The sequence below is a fragment of the Nomascus leucogenys genome, chromosome 6 (genome assembly GCF_006542625.1).
Source record: "Nomascus leucogenys isolate Asia chromosome 6, Asia_NLE_v1, whole genome shotgun sequence".
In the NCBI taxonomy this organism is placed as follows: domain Eukaryota; kingdom Metazoa; phylum Chordata; class Mammalia; order Primates; family Hylobatidae; genus Nomascus; species Nomascus leucogenys.
In genome coordinates, this window is record NC_044386.1 from 119920219 (window position 1) to 119938417 (window position 18199).

The window sequence follows — 18199 nt, forward strand, 5'->3', positions numbered from 1 at the left end:
ATGACCCAACATAGCTTCAAGCCTGAAGAATCCTTGTAGTTGTTGCTGGCTTCCAACTATCCATCGCCACTTCCACGGAGGCAGCTGGAAGTGACAGGGAAGAGGGCATGAGAGCTGAGTAGAATAGGAAACGGTGTTAATTTATTAATAATATCAAGAAAAGGCCTGGTGGTAAAAGATGAAGTGGCGAAACTATTTCTCCCCACAAGAAAGATTCACAGGCAGTAGCAACTTGTGGTAATTCCACGAGCTCCTTCAGTCAAACAAACAAATATCTATGGAATGCTTGACATGTACTTGGCACAGCGATAGGGTCTGGCCACAGGTAGCACCTCCAGGTGGTATTCCAATAGAGTTCTGCATACTTAAAATGAATTTTTTAAAATCCCAGACGTTTTAAGATTATTTTTCTTTTTTCTGAAAATACCAAGTGCTATAAACAATAACCACAGGTTTAAACCAAAAAAGAACTCCCTGCATGTACTAGTGCATCAGTGTTTACCAGAAAAAAACATACACACACATCATGCACACATGATCCCCGTCAGCTGCACTGCTTTGAATTATGACAGAAAATGATTTATTACAGAAGACCCCCAAATAGTCAAAAGCATCAACAAGTAATTTCCTCTTGGTGTTACTTTATAAGAGCTGCACCTGACAGCACAGAGCTAGTCACATGTGTATAAATGAAGACGAGACTATGGAGCTGAAAAGCAAACACAATATCCAGTGGTAAAGATGTCTATTAAAAAACAACAGAGGAAGATGAGAATGGAAGAAAGCCTATTTTCCCTCAGGGAGTTTATTAAAAAACTGATAGCTCACGGAAGTCACCAATAAAACAAAAAAGGAATATAGCAAAGGAAGTAATTTTCTTTTTTTTTTTTTTTTTTTTTGAGACAGAGGCTCGCTCTATTGCCAGGCTGGAGTGCAGTGGTGGGATCTCGGCTCACTGCAACCTCTGCCTTCAGGGTTCAAGTGATTCTCCTGCCTCAGCCTCCCAAGTAGCTGGGACCACAGGAGCGTGCCACCACGCCCGGCTAATTTTTGTATTGTTAGTAGAGACGAGGTTTCACCATGTTGGTCAGGATGATCTCAATCTCTTGACCTCGTGATCCGCCCGCCTCGGCCTCCCAAAGTGCTAGGATTATAGGTGTGAGCCACCGCGCCCGCCCAACAGGTAATTTTCTAAGTTATGTATGTTTAGTTATATTTTTGCGGACTCAGGAGCTACTGATACTCTGAGGGTATGATCTTCAGAAATTCTATTCTAGGTTTCACAGTCAGAAGGAAAAAAAAAAGCATACAAACAAGGAAGACTTTCTTTTCCACTCGGGGTCAAAAGAAAACAATCTCGGCTTCCAAGCTTTAATACTATTGACCACATTAAAAACTACTAATTTAGAAATTCAAATACATTACCATCTAATTTCCATATAGATGCCAAGTGAAGTTCATTTAGTGAAACCCAAAACTTCTTGCTTCACATAGTTAAAAGTCTATATGATAGAACAGCATGAAGAATAAAATAAACATAAAACAAAATATGCTTAAGACCTGTCCAAAGTTACAAAACCTTCACCAAATTTGACCACATTTCCCAAATTTCCTTTGGCATAAATGATTAGACATTAATGACTTTTTGCATATTATTATCATTAAAAGTCCACATATTTTTGATTAAGTGATGTAAACTGAACTGTGCTTTCTGATGTCACGTAAACTTAGAAACTAGATATTGGCTTGCTACTCAAAGAAAGAAATAGCATTTCTTTGCAAAGTAAACAAAAATACATGCTGGTAAGCAAATAAATGCAATCAGCAACTCTGATGACATTGGGTCTGAGAAAAAAAAAAATCCTTCAGTGGTTCACATTCACCAGATCTAAGAGGGAACATGGATGCAAAAACACTACACGGCCCTACCAAAACGGAGAACATGGCTGAGACGCCTGTTCACAAGCTCTACTGATACCATCAGGAGCCTGGAACCCAAAACAAAGTATAAGTGTTATTTTTGTGTCACTCAGCAAAGTATAGCACAGTGGTTATGATCCAAAACAAATAAAGGTATTAGTATTTCCTCCAAATTACTAGGCCTCCATATAACATAAGGATTACCATGCACAACCTATCCATGACCCACATAAATTCCAGCAGAGAAACCAATAATTTTCAGGAAGTGTGGATGAAGCAACAGAAGAAATTTTAGAATTCACTTATCCAGACCCAACTCAAAGCTTAAATCACAAGTATTATAACGATGAGGTCCTGTCAATATTATTAACCTAGGTCTGCCAACACCATCTTTGCAGCCTCATGTGGCAGTTCCCAGGAAGTTTGCAAGAAAAGAGACAATCATCCTATGTAAGGAGTGCATTCAGTTGATTATGAAGTGGAAGGCTGAAAGTCAGGTAATAGATATGCCAATATGAATGATATCTGGCTTTAGACTTTTTAGGGATGGTGTGTATCTCTATGTCACCAAGGTTAAATGTGAACAAATTAAAGATACTGTATGTGTCACAGTATTAAATAATTGTCAATGACATCACTTTATGTGTAAAGAATGTAAGTACTGGCCACAGTATACTAAAGATGCATCATTGCATATCTTCAATTAAAATCAATTATTCTCCCTATGTGATTATAAATCTATATTTGGTGACCAAATAAATTGGATTTTTTTTAGGCCACATGATTGGCAATAGAATACAAAGTTAACTGCCAGGTTAAAAAATGTAAGCTACCTAACTAGCCATGTTGGTAAATAAATACCCAAATTAAATATTCTAAATGCCTGGTATAATCTAGACCAAATACTCTCAGTCATTCTGATATTAGAAACATGACAGATGATGACAATTTATATATATTCCCTAATCTTAGAAAAACTATTATAAGATGAGATGATCCATGAAATATTATTGAAGCAATGAGAATGAACTGGCTGAGAGCCAGAGTAAAGCCTTATCCTCTCTTACCTTATATGCTGAACTAGCCACAGACTCCCTCACTTATCATCTCAGGTGAAACTACTCCTTAGAAATGAAAGCATCCTAGAGTTAAATCTAAAGCTGAAAAAATATTTGACTGAGAAGCTTGAATACAAAACACAGTACTTCATTTTGATCTTTAAAACATACTTCAAATATTTTAGCATTTTTTAAAAGTTCTGAAGTAATCATTAGGCCATCTCCCTGGCAACTTCCATACTTACATAATAAAAAGTAGCCTTTAAAGATTTCTGCTTAGCTTTTACTGAAATGATGTAGTCAAGTACTCCTGATTCCCTACATATACATACAAAAGCTGCCGTAAGTTTTCACCAGGGAACAGTCATTGGTAGATACGGATTCTAACTCCTATTCCTTAGAATCTCTTCTTTTGGCATGCAGTTCCATGTCTCAAGAATATGCATACCTCAGATCCCCTCAAAAGCTATGTCTTTATCTCTTTAGCTATGTCTTAAGAATTAACAGAATCAGTAAAGATACTAATTTCTTTTTGTGGAGGGCAGAAAGTCCAGTGGAACATAGGAAATAAAAAATATTAATTTCTGCTATTTTAAACATTTCCTTTTAACAAAAATTCCCTTAACAATCTGGGATATTAAAATAACTCAGATTAACAAGTCACTTTATACTTTTGCTACTGGATGTTACAAAAGTCATTCATTTGGCAAATTTTGGAATTAAACCTTGTATAATTTCCATGCTTATATCCCCTCTTTAGGAATTACACTAACGTCCTAAGTTTACTTTCAGAGCATTTTCAGAAGCAGCAACAAAATATGGCAGCAGAAATGTGATCACATGAATTAGATGCTTAAATTTCAATCCAGCAAACTCTATGTAAAGGTTTTAAAATGAGAAATCTTTTTTATAGAGTGCTAAAATTAAGACCCAGATATGTAAACACACCAAAAGGTTCCTTTGTTTTTAAATTCCTGAACCAAACTATTAATAATATATTGTGTAAATTTTTAAAAGTTCTTCTAGAAAATCTGAGGTGTAAGAAACATTGTATCTTTATAAGTTTCAAAGCCCATCCACATTTGTCACACACAAACACACAGAAATCCCAAAGAGTTAATTATGCCTAAGTGCTTCAGGGTAATAATGTTGCCTTCATACCATTCACACTCTTAAGGTACAGAGGTTGGCTTTCTAGTAGGAAATAAAATCAAACTATTTTCTGAAACTCATAAATCTCAGGCCAATAATTTACCTTTCTCTACCAAATCGTTGTCAGTTAGACAACTCAAAAGATTTTTCTGATGCAGGTAGAAGAAAGGTGATAGGAAAGAGTAAGGGGGAAAACAGTAAATTGTGGTTTAATTAAAAAAGAAAGTCATTCAGAATTAACAAGCAATTAACAAGGAATTGAGGTAATCCTATGAGAGTAAGGAAGGGAGGATAGCTACAAAAAGGTCTCAAAGCCTCAGAGCAGAGTAAATGGCACAGTGTACCAAAAGATAATGAAAAACACAGAAACACACTGTACAGAGAGAAAGTGGGAAAATACGTTCCTGGGTAGAGAAGTTGTAAAATGTTAAGTATCAGGCGCGGGTAATGTTTTTGTTTTTCCTGGGAAACTGGGGGTGGGGGTGCGGGGGGTTAGGAAAGGTTGCATTCCCAGGCAACCACCCTGAAAATAAACCACTGCTTAATGAGGTAGGGGCCAGGAATAAATAATGGGGGAGGGGAGGGCTGGCTCATTACCTTTATAGACGATGCTAGTCAGAGGCACTGTGCCTTCTGCTTCTCTGATAGGTGGGCAGACCCCTTCCTGCTTTCGCGTCTTCTTCAGCCAGCTCAAACCTAGAAAAACAGAAACCAGTGAGTGGTGTAGTGCCTCAGGGGTGGCGCGGGGGGAGGCTGTGCAGAAGGGGGAGCTCAGGAAAGGGGCTGGAGAGTGGCAAGGGCAGGCAAGAAAAAGCAGAGATTTTCCTCCCTCCTACCCTCCTCGCCAGCACTCTTCCCCTCGGGGGAAGTAAAGGACTTTACCTGTCTCCTCAGCTGCTGCTTCTCTTCCTCCTTTCAGCCTCCTCTACACTCACCAACTTCTCCATTGAAGAAATACCCCAGGCAGGGCCGGACCCTGGTGTTCCTGATCCTCCACGGTGCCTCACGGCCCCAGCCCGGCGAACATCCGAACAGCCGAGAAGGCAGGAGGTGGCGATCCCGGCCGCCGGGCAGCCTTGGGGCAGGGGTGCAGGGAGGCAGGGAGGAAGTCCTGGCTCGGGTGGGGGGGCAGTCCCGGTCCAGGGCTCGGAGCAGGGGGCTGCCGCGCTCCGGGCCGGAGGCTTCCAGCTACGGAGGGACCCAGGAGGTCTCGGGACGCCGAGGTCCCAGGTCATACGGGGCCCGAAGTGCCAGCCGTGGGGTCTCCGGACAGGGGGCTTTCGGGATGCACTTTGCACTGGGCCACCCCCGCCCCCTCCCTCCAGCACTTTGGGGTCACTGGGATGGGACCAAGCCTTCAACAACCAATCAGCGGCCGCAGTGGAGCCTGAGCCTGGAGCCGTAAACCAGGTCCGGGATGGGTGGGGGTGGGGGGAGTGGGGACGACTTGGTTGGTTGGTTGCTTCCTTCTCTCCTCCTTACCCCCGGCAGCCCCCGCCCTCTGCCTGCCGTAAAGTTGCCTTTGCATTCGCGACAGTTAAGGGAGGCGTGCCGAACGCGGCAGACATTCGTCTCCGATTGGTCTCACTCACTTCCCCCTACGGCTTCCCCGTGGTGGCTTCCGAGGCTCCGCCCCTGGCGGGGGGACTCAAAGCCGTTGCTAAGAGACACTATACGCCGAAGGCGGTCTCTGCGCATGCGGGAGGAGGTGCCAGCTTGTACTTTCTGTGTACTACGGTGGCCCAGAGCGGGCATTTGTGTTCCCTCAAATGGCGGCGTGAAGAGAGTTCGCCTGAGCTAGATTCCAGGCAGGTAACCGGGACCGGCCGCCATGCTGGCAGCAGGGGAGGCACGAGTGCGGCCAAATGAGAGCCTGGTTCAGGGCTTAAGGTTGGGAGGGCGGCAGGCTCCAGGAAGCGAGTAGAGCGGTGCCCAGTTTCTCCGCCCCTGTTCAGCGCTTCTCAGACGCAAGTGCCTGGTCTTGGCGCCGCTGTCGGTCCTTGAGACCCCGTTAGCTTCCAGGCTGGCAATGCCTCGCCTGAAGTGGGAGAAGGGACTCTCTTTGGGATAGCAATGCCGATCCAAGGACTTTCCTGAAAGGATAGCAACGTTGGCGGGTTCCTGTGAATGAATGGAGAGGGGTCGTGGGGAAAATGCGAGATAGACTGATCAAGACGTTTATTAAGCACGTTATTCATCTAGCAAGTGTTTACTGGCCACTGTTCTAGTCCTTGGGGAGACAACAGTGAACAAGATAGTGATTTCGGGGAGAAAAACACAAAATTATCAGATAGGGATGGGTTATATGAGGAAAATCAAGCAGAATGGTGGAATCGATTTTGACCAGGACGTGATGGGCTATATTAGGTAGTGCTATGGTGTGAATATCTGTCCCCTTCAAAACTCATGTTGAAATTTAATCCCCAATGTGGCAGTACTGAGAGGTAGAGTCTTTAAGAGGTGGTTGGATCATGAGGGTTCTGTCTTCACGAGTGGATTAATCTATTCATGGATTAATGGGTTATGGAGGTAGAACTGGCGACTTTTTAAGGAGAGACTTGACAACACGTGAGCCTGCTCAGCCCCCTGGCCACGTGATACTTTGCAGTGCTGTCTCCTGACACCAGATGTGGTCCGTCAGTCTTAGACTTCCCAGCCTCCAAAACTAGACAATAAATTACTTTTCTTTATAAATTACCGAGTTTTAGGAATTATTTTATAAGGAACAGGAAACGGACTAAGACAGATACGAAAGGTCTCTGAGGAAGTGATATTTGAGCAGCGATCTGAATGACAAAGAGCCAGCCATGCCAAGATCTAGGGAGAGAATTTTGCCAGCAGAGAGAATTAGAAATGCAAAGCCTCTGGTGCTAGAATATGCTTTGCTGTTTACAGGAACCGCCAGAAAGAAGGCTAGGGTAGCTGAAGCAGAGTGGTGGGAAAATGACTGGTAATGAGACTGGGGGGTGGGGCATAGAGGTGAGAAGACGCGGAGAGTCAGATCTTGAAGGGCCTTGGTAAGCCTTGTTTAGGAATTTAGACTGTATCCTAGGGAAAGTGGATTGGTTTTTCAGAAGGAAGTGGGTGTAGGGTGGGCCAGGATACAACCACTTTGGAAGGGATCGGTTGCAGCTGTCCAGAGTAGAAGTGCAGTAGTGGCAGTGAAGATAGATTCAGCTTTTTTATTTTTGTCCCATTATACTTCCCAGCAATCATATTTCATAATTTCAACTTTCTAAATTTCCATTTCTCCTTGAAATTGGTAGCTGAATTATACTTAGAAACAACTTATTCAGGACTATTAAATGCTATCGATTTTTAGTAGCTTTCAGTCTTTCAATTCTACCATAATTTCTCCGTTTTTTCTTTTTTTTTCTTAACAGCAGGACTCCAATGTAAACAAATAAAATAAAAGCGGTATTTTATTAGTGTTGTTAAATGAAATGTATAGGAAGTCATTGTTTTAGATTAAACCCCTGCTCTAGGCCCAACAGACCAGGCCAAATCAGAATGGAGTTGCTGGTGCTAGCTGCCACATAATCAAACAACTTAGAAATGGGCCAGTTGTCAAAAAATCCGGAAGATACACAGCAAGTAGTCAAGGAGGCCTGATTTACCTGAGCCAGCACGATAAAGAAGTCTCTCCTCCATTTTGTCTCTATAAGGAAAGTAACTTTGAAATGACCAGTCTGTCTTTTATTCTCTTTTTGCTTCTTCAACCCTTTTCAGCCCACCTCTGCTCAGCTAATCAGAACAACATTTCTAAATTTTTAGTTCAGATGCTGCCAGATTCATGAATTGCTAATAAAAGCCATTTACATCTTTAAATTTGTTCAAATTTTGTTTGTTTTTGTTTTTGAGATGGAGTCTTCTTCTGTCGCCCAGGCTGGAGTACAGTGGTGCAATCTTGGCTCACTGCAACCTCCGCCTCCCAGGTTCAAACAGTTCTCCTGCCCCAGCCTCCCGAGTACCTGGGACTACAGGCACGCTCCACCACACCAAGCTAATTTTTGTATTTTTAGTGGAGATGGGGTTTTACCACGTTGGCCAGGCTGGTCTTGAACCTCTGACCTCAGGTGATCCACCCGCCTCGGCTTCCCAGAGTGCTGGGATTACAGGTGTGAGCCACTGCACCCAGCCTCAAATTTTGTTTTTTAACAGTTCAAATATAATGTACAAGTACAGTTTTATAACATTTACTAATTATAGAGTCAAGAAGTTTTGAACTCACAAAAAGAAGGAAAATAGGGAGAGAGAAATGAATAAATATGTAAATTGTCGTGGAGAACATATTCATTCTTATAGCAGACTCAGCACCCGTGCAATTCATATGGTGTATTTGCTAAATGGTAGTTAAGTAGAGAGACGGGGGCCTGAGCACTTGTTGGTGAAGAGCCTAGAAACAGAGTTGTCTCCTAATTCCTAGTTATTTGTATTTCTGGCTATTTGTTTTTCACTTAAAATCCTGCCTTTGAGTTAAACAAACATTTTCAAATGATTGAAGTACATGATTATATCATAGCCAAGTAACATCATATTGTCAAAGTTTCACAGAATGTGCTACTAGATAATTTTAAATTGCTTTATTGAATTGGTGCTATCAGATTTGCTAATTTTTATAACTTTTCATTGATGTAAAAGCAGTTTAGATTGCGGAATATTTTTAACAAGTTAATATTGATTAGGGTTTAACAGATATACTTCATTTCCCATTAACTTAGTTAATAATATAAAACTCACAAAAATGGGAACATCTTACAACATGTAAGTGAAATAATTTGGGATAAGTATTTATGAAGCTTGATTCATGAAATCCTGACTCAGTCAGAATTGAGTTTATTTCTTGAGTAGAAAAAGACTTTATCATTGGAAAAATGCCCCAGCCCCACTGCAGCAATTCTAATTTAGCTGGTCTCCAGGGAGTCCAAGGCTCATGGATTTTTTTTCCTAATGTTCCAGTGATGTCAGTGTCAAGGTCAGATTCCAGGGTCAAGGACCACTGCCCAGGAGGCTGTGTCCTGGCCCATAAAGCACTTGGTGGTGGAGAGAATGAGCAGTTTATGCTCTAGTTGACAGTAGGCACTGTTCTGGGCCTGCAGGTGGTGTCTGGGGATCTTGGTGTAATAACGAGGGCCACCATAAAGACAGATGCAGCACAGTTTGGAGCCCATCATCTGGCTTGTTAGCCCAACTTAGTTCAGCTATACCTGGCAGAAAAGGAGATGGGGCTGGGTAGAGAAACTGTATTTCAGACCTTGGTCATCACAGTAAAAATAATGCTGAAAGAAAGGAAGCTAACTGGAGGCTTTTGAGTTCTTTATAGTTGTTGCCCTGGTAATTTAAGGGATTTTGGTCTTCTGTGGTACTCTACCATAGCCATTTTAAGGTGGCACCTCAATGTGTGTTGCTTCTGTCAAATACGTTGTCAGATGTGTCATACGGTAAAGACTGAATGAGCTCAGAACTTAATCCCTGCTATGGATACTACTGTTTATAATTCTTTGATACTACATTTTTATTATAATTTAAAATTCACAACTTAAAATATTACATGGTGTTTTTAAAGTTTTTTGAGATCAAAATGGTACTAAAATATACTTTGGGACTGATTTTAGGATTGATACATATACACTACTAAATTAATCTTCAGCCAGGAATGTATTCCACAAATACAAGTACCTACTGTGTATCAAATGCTGTGCTAGGAGCTAGGGAAGAACCAAGCAGACAACTCTAAATCATACAAATCATTGCACAAATCGTTAAAGTATAATTGTGACACATTCTGTAAGACAGGGCACCAAAGCTGGGAAGACAGAGTATCACCGGAGGACCTACCCTGCCAAAGAAAGTCGTATTTAAGCCTAAAACAAAAGGGAAAGTGGGTGGAAGGAGAAGCATTGTATCAAGGCCCAGAGGCTGGAAGGAACCTTTCAAGGTTAATAAATAAAGACATATTGACATCTTCCTACTTGAGTTGTACAGGTGTTTTCACATATAAGCCCTTTAATTTTTGCAAATCTTTGCGTATGCTACTTGGCTGAGGTAGATAGATAATCTCGTTTTATCAGTTGAAAAATCAGATCTTGTCTGTGTACAGAATTTAGGAGTTCAGTAAAATCTAGACAGTATCACATCTATAGACGGTTCCTAAATGCTACCCTGCCACTGGTGGCGGGTTTGTGGGGGCAGATGGAAAAGGGACAAGGCATAGACTGGAAAAGGGGAAGACTAAGGAAAACCTTTCGGTGAAATATTTCATTCTGAAGTACCACTTAAAACATACAGTCATAATTTAGCAATTAAGTGTAGAAAAGTATCATTCATATTGATACATTGGAGAGTTTCCACTTATTTAAAAAATGCTTAGCATTAGCATATAAAAACCTAAGGAGCTCAGATTCTTCATCAATAAATCAAGTAGATTGCGCAGTGGTTCTCAAGGTGTAGTCCCTGGTTCAATTCTTGGGCCCTCCCCAGACCCACTAAATCAGAATCTCCAAAGTGGGCCCAGCCATTTGTGTTCTAATAAGCCTTCCAGGTAACTGATGCTACAGTTTGATAATTATCTCTAAATTATCTCTGAGATTTTTTCTAGTATGAACACGTTATGATTCTAATGTCCAGCATGAATCTGTGCTATGTTTAAAAGAAAAGATTTGCCTTTGGAGTGTCACATACTAGAGCTGCTTGAGAAAGATACTGTTGCCAGCAGGCCAGGTCAGGCTCTTCGCTTCTCTGCACAAAAGAATTGGAAAGGGAGACCACAGTGAAAATGTAGAAGGTTTGTTGCAGAGTGAAAGCAAGTACACACTCAAAAGAGGAGCGTGGATGTGCACAAAGTGGCGTGTAATGTGGTCAGGGCTCCCTAGGCAGATAGGCATGATGAAGGCACAAATATTCTGTGATAAAAGGAGAGTGTTTCCAGGAAATGGGCGGGCAGTTCCCCGAATCAGGGCGCCACCCTTTTCTTGACTAAATGTGGTTAATCTGGAGCTGTCATGGCTTCAGGTACGTGGCAGGGAGTGGGTGGTTTCCCCAGGGAAGTTTTATGGTAATAGGGGCATAATGCAGCCAAGAGTGTGCATTCAGTCAAGTTTTTGGCCATCTTGGATTTAACCAATTGCAACAGGCTTCCTCTTTGTTACATTCTTATCTGTGCCTGGTCCCCAGGTAGCCCTTTCCCATTGGCACAGCTGCCGGCATTCACCTATGCAAGCTTTTACTTGCGTATCTACGCTTGCAGCTTGATTTTTCAGGCCGCTTTTTGTTAGAAAAGAAATGATTTGGGGGCTGCCTTTTATTAAAAGGGAAACCTTGCCGAGGACTCTTACCCTCACTATCTAAATAATTTCTAGCTTCTGTATCATCAGGCTGTTACCAGTATATCACTTTGACAGAAAAATGCTTTTAAGCATTAAGTCTTTCATCTATAACTTGATTGCCAGGCTTTTCCTTCATGCCAAAAAAATCTGGCCTGTTTCAGAGTCCTAAGACAAGAGTTTAATAGGAAGACAATTTACAAACGTGACAGAGTTTGTATTCTCACTATCTCAGAAGTAACCTGGAAACTTGTTAGAAATACAAATTACTGGGCCCCACCCCAGGACTATCTTATGGGAAACTCCTAGGGTAGGGCCCTGCAGTCTGCTTTCATAAACCTGTCAAGTGCATGACACAGTTTGAGTACCATTGTTTTGAGGAAAAGGAAGGATGGTGTAGCACTCGGAGGCCAGTAACCTCCAGCACCCGCTTTAGCCCTGAAGGTAAAGAGAGCTGGCAGTTCCTGGAGCTTGAAAGTCCAGCCTGCCTTCCGCCCCTCCCACTCCAAATCTCCTGGAGCCTATTGGGGCACTGAGGAGAGGGAAGAATGGAACTAAAGGGAAGATACTGGCACATGGCATGCTGTTGGAAGATATCTGCCCCACTTGTTTTAATGGGGAAGGAAGGTGCTCTTGTCTAACCAGACCCATTTTATTTTTTCTGTCAAAAGTGCAGTTTTGATTGGTGGGGGGAACCTGAATCTTGGAAGACAGCCTCGGTTTGGGGTGCCTCAACTTCTGCGTCAAGTGTCACTGCATCTTCATTAATGGAGCAAAATAGATTAAGTAGCCTCTTGGGCTGTGGTCAGATTTGAACCTATTGTTGAATTAGGGGAAGGCCTACTATTGACTTTCCCAGTCGATTAGTCTATGTAGTAGCCACATCATATAAAGAAAACTAGTAATTTTTTTTTACTTTTAATATTGACCATGAAAATAGATTATTTTTGTATTCTGAATTCAAACATAGACATATCTTTTTAAAGATAACCACAAATTGTTTTCCAAAAAGGATGTGCCATTTTTCATTCTCACCAGCAGTGGAGGAGAGATGTAGTTTCTCAGCATCCTCCCCAGCACTTGGAGTCGTTTCTAGCTCTTCTAGTAGTGGTAGTTCACTGTAGTGTTAATTCATATTTCTGTAATGGCTAATATGGTTAAGCATCTTTCTGTGTGATTATTTGCCATCTTTATATCCTCTTTGGTGAAATGTCTGTGCATGTCTGATCCCTTTTGTAATTGAATTTTTTTTTTTAATGTTGAGTTTTGGGAGTTCTTTATATATTCTAGATACTAGTCATCTGCTTTGCAAATATTTTTCTTTAAGTCTGTAGCTTGTCTTCTCATCTTCTTAGGGTTTTTTGCAGAGCAAGTTTTAAATTTTGCTGAGTTCTGGTTTATCAGTTTTTACATTTGTGGATCATGCTTTTATGGTCAAGTCTGAGAACCCTTTGACTAGCCTCAGATGGCTAAGATTTTTCCTACATTTTTTTTCTAAAAGTTTGAAGTTTACAGCCATGACCCATTTGGGGTTAATTTTTGTAAAAGGTTGGAATTATTTTAGAGAAAGTAAAATCAAGGTCATAGTCACCCTTATTCACAGTGCCTTTAATGTTGATGAACTGTTGATGCCCGAGGAGGAACAGTGGATAGCTGATTTTTCATGAGGAGCTTGCCGGGTTTGGTATAGCCACTAAAAGTACAGTCAGCCCTCCATATCCACGGATTCCATTCCAGTAGGTTCTGCTGCCCTGGATTCAACCAACCCCAGTTAGGGAATTGGGGAAAAATTTTGGCTACAGCATGGAGTGCTGGCTGCCAGGGGAACCAGCCCTGTGCTCAGCGTTGGCACTGAACATGTATGGATTTTTCTTCTTGTCATCATTTTCTTTTCTTTTTTTTTTTGAGATGGAGTCTCGCTCTGTCACCCAGGCTGGAGTGCAGTGGCGCAATCTCGGCTCACTGCAAGCTCCGCCTCCCGGGTTCACGCCATTCTCCTGCCTCAGCCTCTCCGAGTAGCTGGGACTACAGCCGCCCGCCACCACGCCCGGCTAATTTTTTTTGTATTTTTAGTAGAGACGGGGTTTCACCGTGGTCTCGATCTCCTGACCTCGTGATCCGCCCGCCTCGGCCTCCCAAAGTGCTGGGATTACAAGCGTGAGCCACTGCGCCCGGCCCTTGTCATTATTTTCTAAACCATACAGTGTAACAAATATTTACGTAGCATTTACAATGTACTGTGTCAAATATTTTAAGTAGTCTTGAGATCACTTAAAATACCTAGGAGGATGTGTGTAGATTATATGCAAATGCTACACCATTTTATATATGGGACTTGAGCATCTGTAGATTTTGGTACCCTCAGAGAGTCCTGGAGCAAATCTTCCACGGATCCTGAGGGACGACTGCTCTTTGTTTTGTTCATAAACTCACAATTCCAGAAAACCATGTCACTGACAGCAGCACTACCAACAACATTTGATCTCACAAGATTCATGATCGTTAACCGAAATCAGAGACCCCTGAAGGTCTGATGACCGTGCTGGCCTGTTGATTCTGGGGCTTAAATGGAACTATAGTCGGCCCTCTGGATCCACGGCTTCCACATCCGCAGATTCAACCAACCTCAGATAAAAAAAATTCAGAAAAAATAAAAAATAACAATACAATAATAAAAATAATACAAATCAAAACAATACAGTGTAACAACTATTTACACATCACTTACATTGTGTTAGGTATTATAAGTAATCTAGAGATGATTTAAAGTATATGGCAGGATGTGCACAGTTTATATGCAAATATTATGCCATTTTTTGCCAGGGAGTTAAGCATTTAAGCATTCATGGATTTTGGTATCCTTGGTGGGTTTTGGAACCAATCCCCCACAGATACCGAGGGTTGACTATACAATTTAAAAAATTCAGTCAAATCGCTATCCTGATTAACATTTCAACCTGTAGTTGCTGAGTATCTTTTGAAAAAATTAATCTTAGTTTTTATTGGGAAATTGCATAGTAATTGACCTTGATTTCAGATGTTGCATAGCATGTGAAAATGATTCTGAGCACTGTTGTTTTACAGTGTGAACAGTTAAGCTGTAGGAGTTACTATTTAATTTGAAGTCCAATGTTGAACTCTTGTCCTGGGCTTTTGGAGCACCAGTGGAAGTTTGAAGAGTGCTTTGGTGGAGTGGTGAAGGGCGCAGACTCTGATATTAGATTTTCTGGCTTCACATCCTGACTCTGCCCTGAAGCCCTGTGACATAACATCTCTCTGTCTTAGTTTTCTTATCTGTAAAATGGGTATGATAATTAAGCACCCCCCCGCCCCGCCCCATAAAGTTGTAAAACTCACTCAGAGCAGTATCTGGTACATAGTAGGTACTCAATAAAGTTTAACGATTCATATTCCTAACACAGCAATTTTATGTGAAGATGGGTGGGAAGTATGTTATTTTATATTAATAAACACATGGTTTTATTAGGCATAGAATGCAAAATTCAAATAGTTTACAGAACTTTAAATAGAGGCTTCAGACAAGTTTTATACTTAATATGGGTAACCCTTAGGCCACTTGGTGTGGGATTTCAGCTTCTCTGCCAAGAGAAAACACTTAAGAGAAGCACTGCTCCTTCACTTACCTAGTAAGACTGCTCCAATTGTTTGTTTCCAGGCTAGAGAAGTCGCTCATTTATCATATAGATGGCCTCAGAGCCTGTCAGCATCCTGTGCACCCTCCGTCAGACTCTTGGGTTTGTTGGTGTCTCTTAAAAGCTTGTTGTCTGAAGAGTACACATTCCCCCAGGCCAGCATGATAATGCAGAATGAGACGTGCAAACCTCAGAGCATCCACTTCAGAAAAAACTGTGGTCAGTTAAATCCCCTAGTTTGTTTTCTTAAGGATTTGTCCTTTCCTTTATTGCTTTAAAAAACACACGCAAACTACAGTTTTCAATTCCAATGGGCTACCCACAGACATTTATTTTAAAGACAATGTAATTAAGAGGAGTTTATGCTTGATCACAATAGAAACAGCCTAGCACCTGTTGTCGTCACTCATTGATTAGCTGCCTGGCCCCTTGGCATTTGTGACCTGTATTGCTAAGAGGAATATTTTTTTATTTCCATCTAAGATTCCAGGCCCATCTCCTTTAAGCCTATTATTTCCTATGAGACTAGAACAATAAGTTGATCTTTTGTTAAAGTATATATATGGCCTTTTGTCCTGGGTTCCTGAAGCAGCTCAAGACAGCTTCAGAGCACTAAAGGTAAAAGGCAGTGTTTTGTTATTTGTAATAAACACTTTTCACACACCCCAGCTTATGTTAGTGAGGTGATTTTTTTGGACCATCTAGATGGCTACAGGATGAAGTGCTCGCTGCGGGGAGGGAACCAGCCCCGTGCTCAGAGTTAGAACTTTCAGCCCTACCCCCAGTCTCAGGAAGGGGAGAGGGACTCAAGGTTGAGTTTATCACCAAGGGCCAGTGATTTAATTAACCATGCCTGAGTAAGGAAGCCTCCGTAAAAATCCAAAAGTGTTATCAGTTGATGAGTGTTCAGGTTCTTGGCGTCTTGAACAAAGAAAGCACAAACGAAGCAAGGAAAGACACACAAAACATACAAACAAAGCAAAGAAAGAATGAAGCAACAAAAGCAGAGATTTATTGAAAACAGAAGTGCACCCCACAGGGTAGGAGTGGGCCAAGCATAGGGGCTCAAGAGCCCCGTTACAGAATTTTCTGAGGTTTACATACCCTCTAGAGGTTTCCATTGATTACTTGGTGTACGCCCTATGTAAATGAAGAGGGTGAAGTAAAGTCACTTAGTGTACGCCCTGTGTAAATGGAGAGGATATTTCATAGATTAAATGTTTCCATTTGATTTAGTTCTAGGAAGTCAGCGTGAATTGGCCTTATGTTCCTGCCTCCAGACCCTATTCTACCTCATTTCTCCCCAGAAAGACGTGATCCCCATAAATCTTTATGGAGGCAGAGGGACCAATGGTCTATCTTCTGCAACTGCTTTATGCTAGCTTGGGGCACAGTCCCTACCTGTTGGGAATCACGGAACTCTCACCCCACTCTGTCTAGTGGAGGCAGGGTAGCTCCTTGATGGCCAGGAGTGGTGTCTGGAAGTGGCTGGAACCTTTGTTGCATGATCATCCGAAGCTTGATGGCTTCTAGGCGAGAGGAAATGAATTTGGTTGAAAGATTTAATGGAAACTTCAGGGAGTGGATACCTATGCTGCCAGGAATGTTTTCTAGAGATTTGCAGAAGAAAAACAAAACCTAGTCTGTTCTAGGATCTATGTGTTTCCTTAACACCTTAATGCAAGCAACTCCATTTTGGTTTAGGTTTGGTTTGGTCTGTTGGGGCCTAGTGCATGAGTTAGTCCAAAACAATGGCCTCCTATAATTTTGTTTTAAAAAATTCTCCCTTTCTGGTCAGGTTCTCACTTAGGTGAGAGTGTGTCCAAAACTTAGGGCCTTAGCACAACTCTCAGTTACCTTCATTTTGGGTTTCTGGTCTCAGTGCATGGTTCATAGGTTATGGTGTCCTCATGTTCACACATTTCTTTCAGCCCTTGTTATTCCAGTTGAAGAGAGACCATTTGACTTTCTAGAGATGGCTGCGTGCAACCATTTAAAACCTTTGAGAGAATACAGCACACAAGGGAAACTATTATTATTATTATTATTATTATTATTATTATTATTATTTGAGACAGAGTTTTGCTCTTTTCACCCAGGCTGGAGTGCAATGGCACAATCTTGGCTCACTGTAACCTCCGCCTCCCAGGTTCAAGTGGTTCTCCTACCTCAGCCTCCTGAGCAGCTGGGATTACAGGCATGTGCCACCATGCCTGGCCAGTTTTGTATTTTTAGTAGAGACAGGGTTTATCATGTTGGCCAGGCTGGTCTTAAACTCCTGACCTCAGGTGATCTGCCCGCCTTGGCCTCCCAAAGTGCTGGGATTAAAGGTATGAGCTACCATGCCTGGCTGAGACTATTGTTATGACTATCAGGAGGATAATACCAAGAGTTTGGAGTATGCTTCTTCCCTGGGGTTCCCATAAACCAAACCACCTAAAATCAAATAGATCAAAGTATGAGCTAGATAAAGAGCCTACTCATTTAACCAAGCAATCTCTTTGTTAATCCCCTACGATGAATCTCTATACTTTTCATTTGATGTATTTCTGCATAGGCCACAAGTGCCAGCAGCTGCACAGATACTTCTCTGTTCAGCCAATTCTATCATAATTTTAACAAGAGAATTTAAAGTCTGTTATGTAACTGTAGCCTTTAGAGAAGAATCTGTTATACAGCCTATCATGAGGGAAACATTTCTAATCATTGCTTCTTTTGCAATGGAAAAGGGCCATGGAAAAAGCACCTAACAAATGATGCCCTTCTAGAAGATTGAAGGCCTCCTAGCAATGTTCTCTTTAACTAGTGATATGGGGTTAAGAGGAGTGAACCAATGTTCTGTTTCTGACTGATTATGAGGCAATGTGTGTACCATTAAAGTTTCTCACCTGCATTGGACCTTCATCTTTTATCTGTTGATGGGTGTACAGTTCCAAGAGTGTGGAGGGACCCTCCTCAGTTGTGAGATTATGAACCCAAAGTTCAGGGTTCCAAAGTTTTGCTGCACTGTGGATGGCAAGGACAATCTTTCTCCAATGTTCTCAGAAGATCTAATCTTTAGGCTCTAGATTTGTGAAGGGGTTGATTGTCCTCA

The 18199-nt window shown here is 41.7% G+C and overlaps 2 protein-coding genes across 5 annotated transcripts in view; one reads left to right on the forward strand and one right to left on the reverse strand.

Annotated features, from left to right (window-relative positions):
- ASB7 (ankyrin repeat and SOCS box containing 7) overlaps positions 1-5525 on the reverse strand; it is a 48943-nt gene extending 43418 nt beyond the window's left edge. Inside the window, exons 1-2 of the mRNA XM_003277552.3 lie at positions 5013-5525; positions 4728-4826 (exon numbers count right to left, since the gene is read on the reverse strand). The gene's annotated coding sequence lies outside the window, so the exon portion shown is untranslated. The remainder of the gene's footprint in view (positions 1-4727; positions 4827-5012) is intronic.
- Positions 5526-5818: 293 nt separating this feature from the next.
- Positions 5819-18199, forward strand: part of LINS1 (lines homolog 1) — a 32223-nt gene continuing 19842 nt past the window's right edge. For 2 of the 4 annotated variants that reach the window (XM_003277551.4, XM_030815102.1), the window contains exon 1: positions 5819-5938. The gene's annotated coding sequence lies outside the window, so the exon portion shown is untranslated. Of the gene's footprint in view, positions 5943-18199 lie in introns of all 4 variants that reach the window. The other 2 variants (XM_030815101.1, XM_030815103.1) reach the window with 2 other exon arrangements.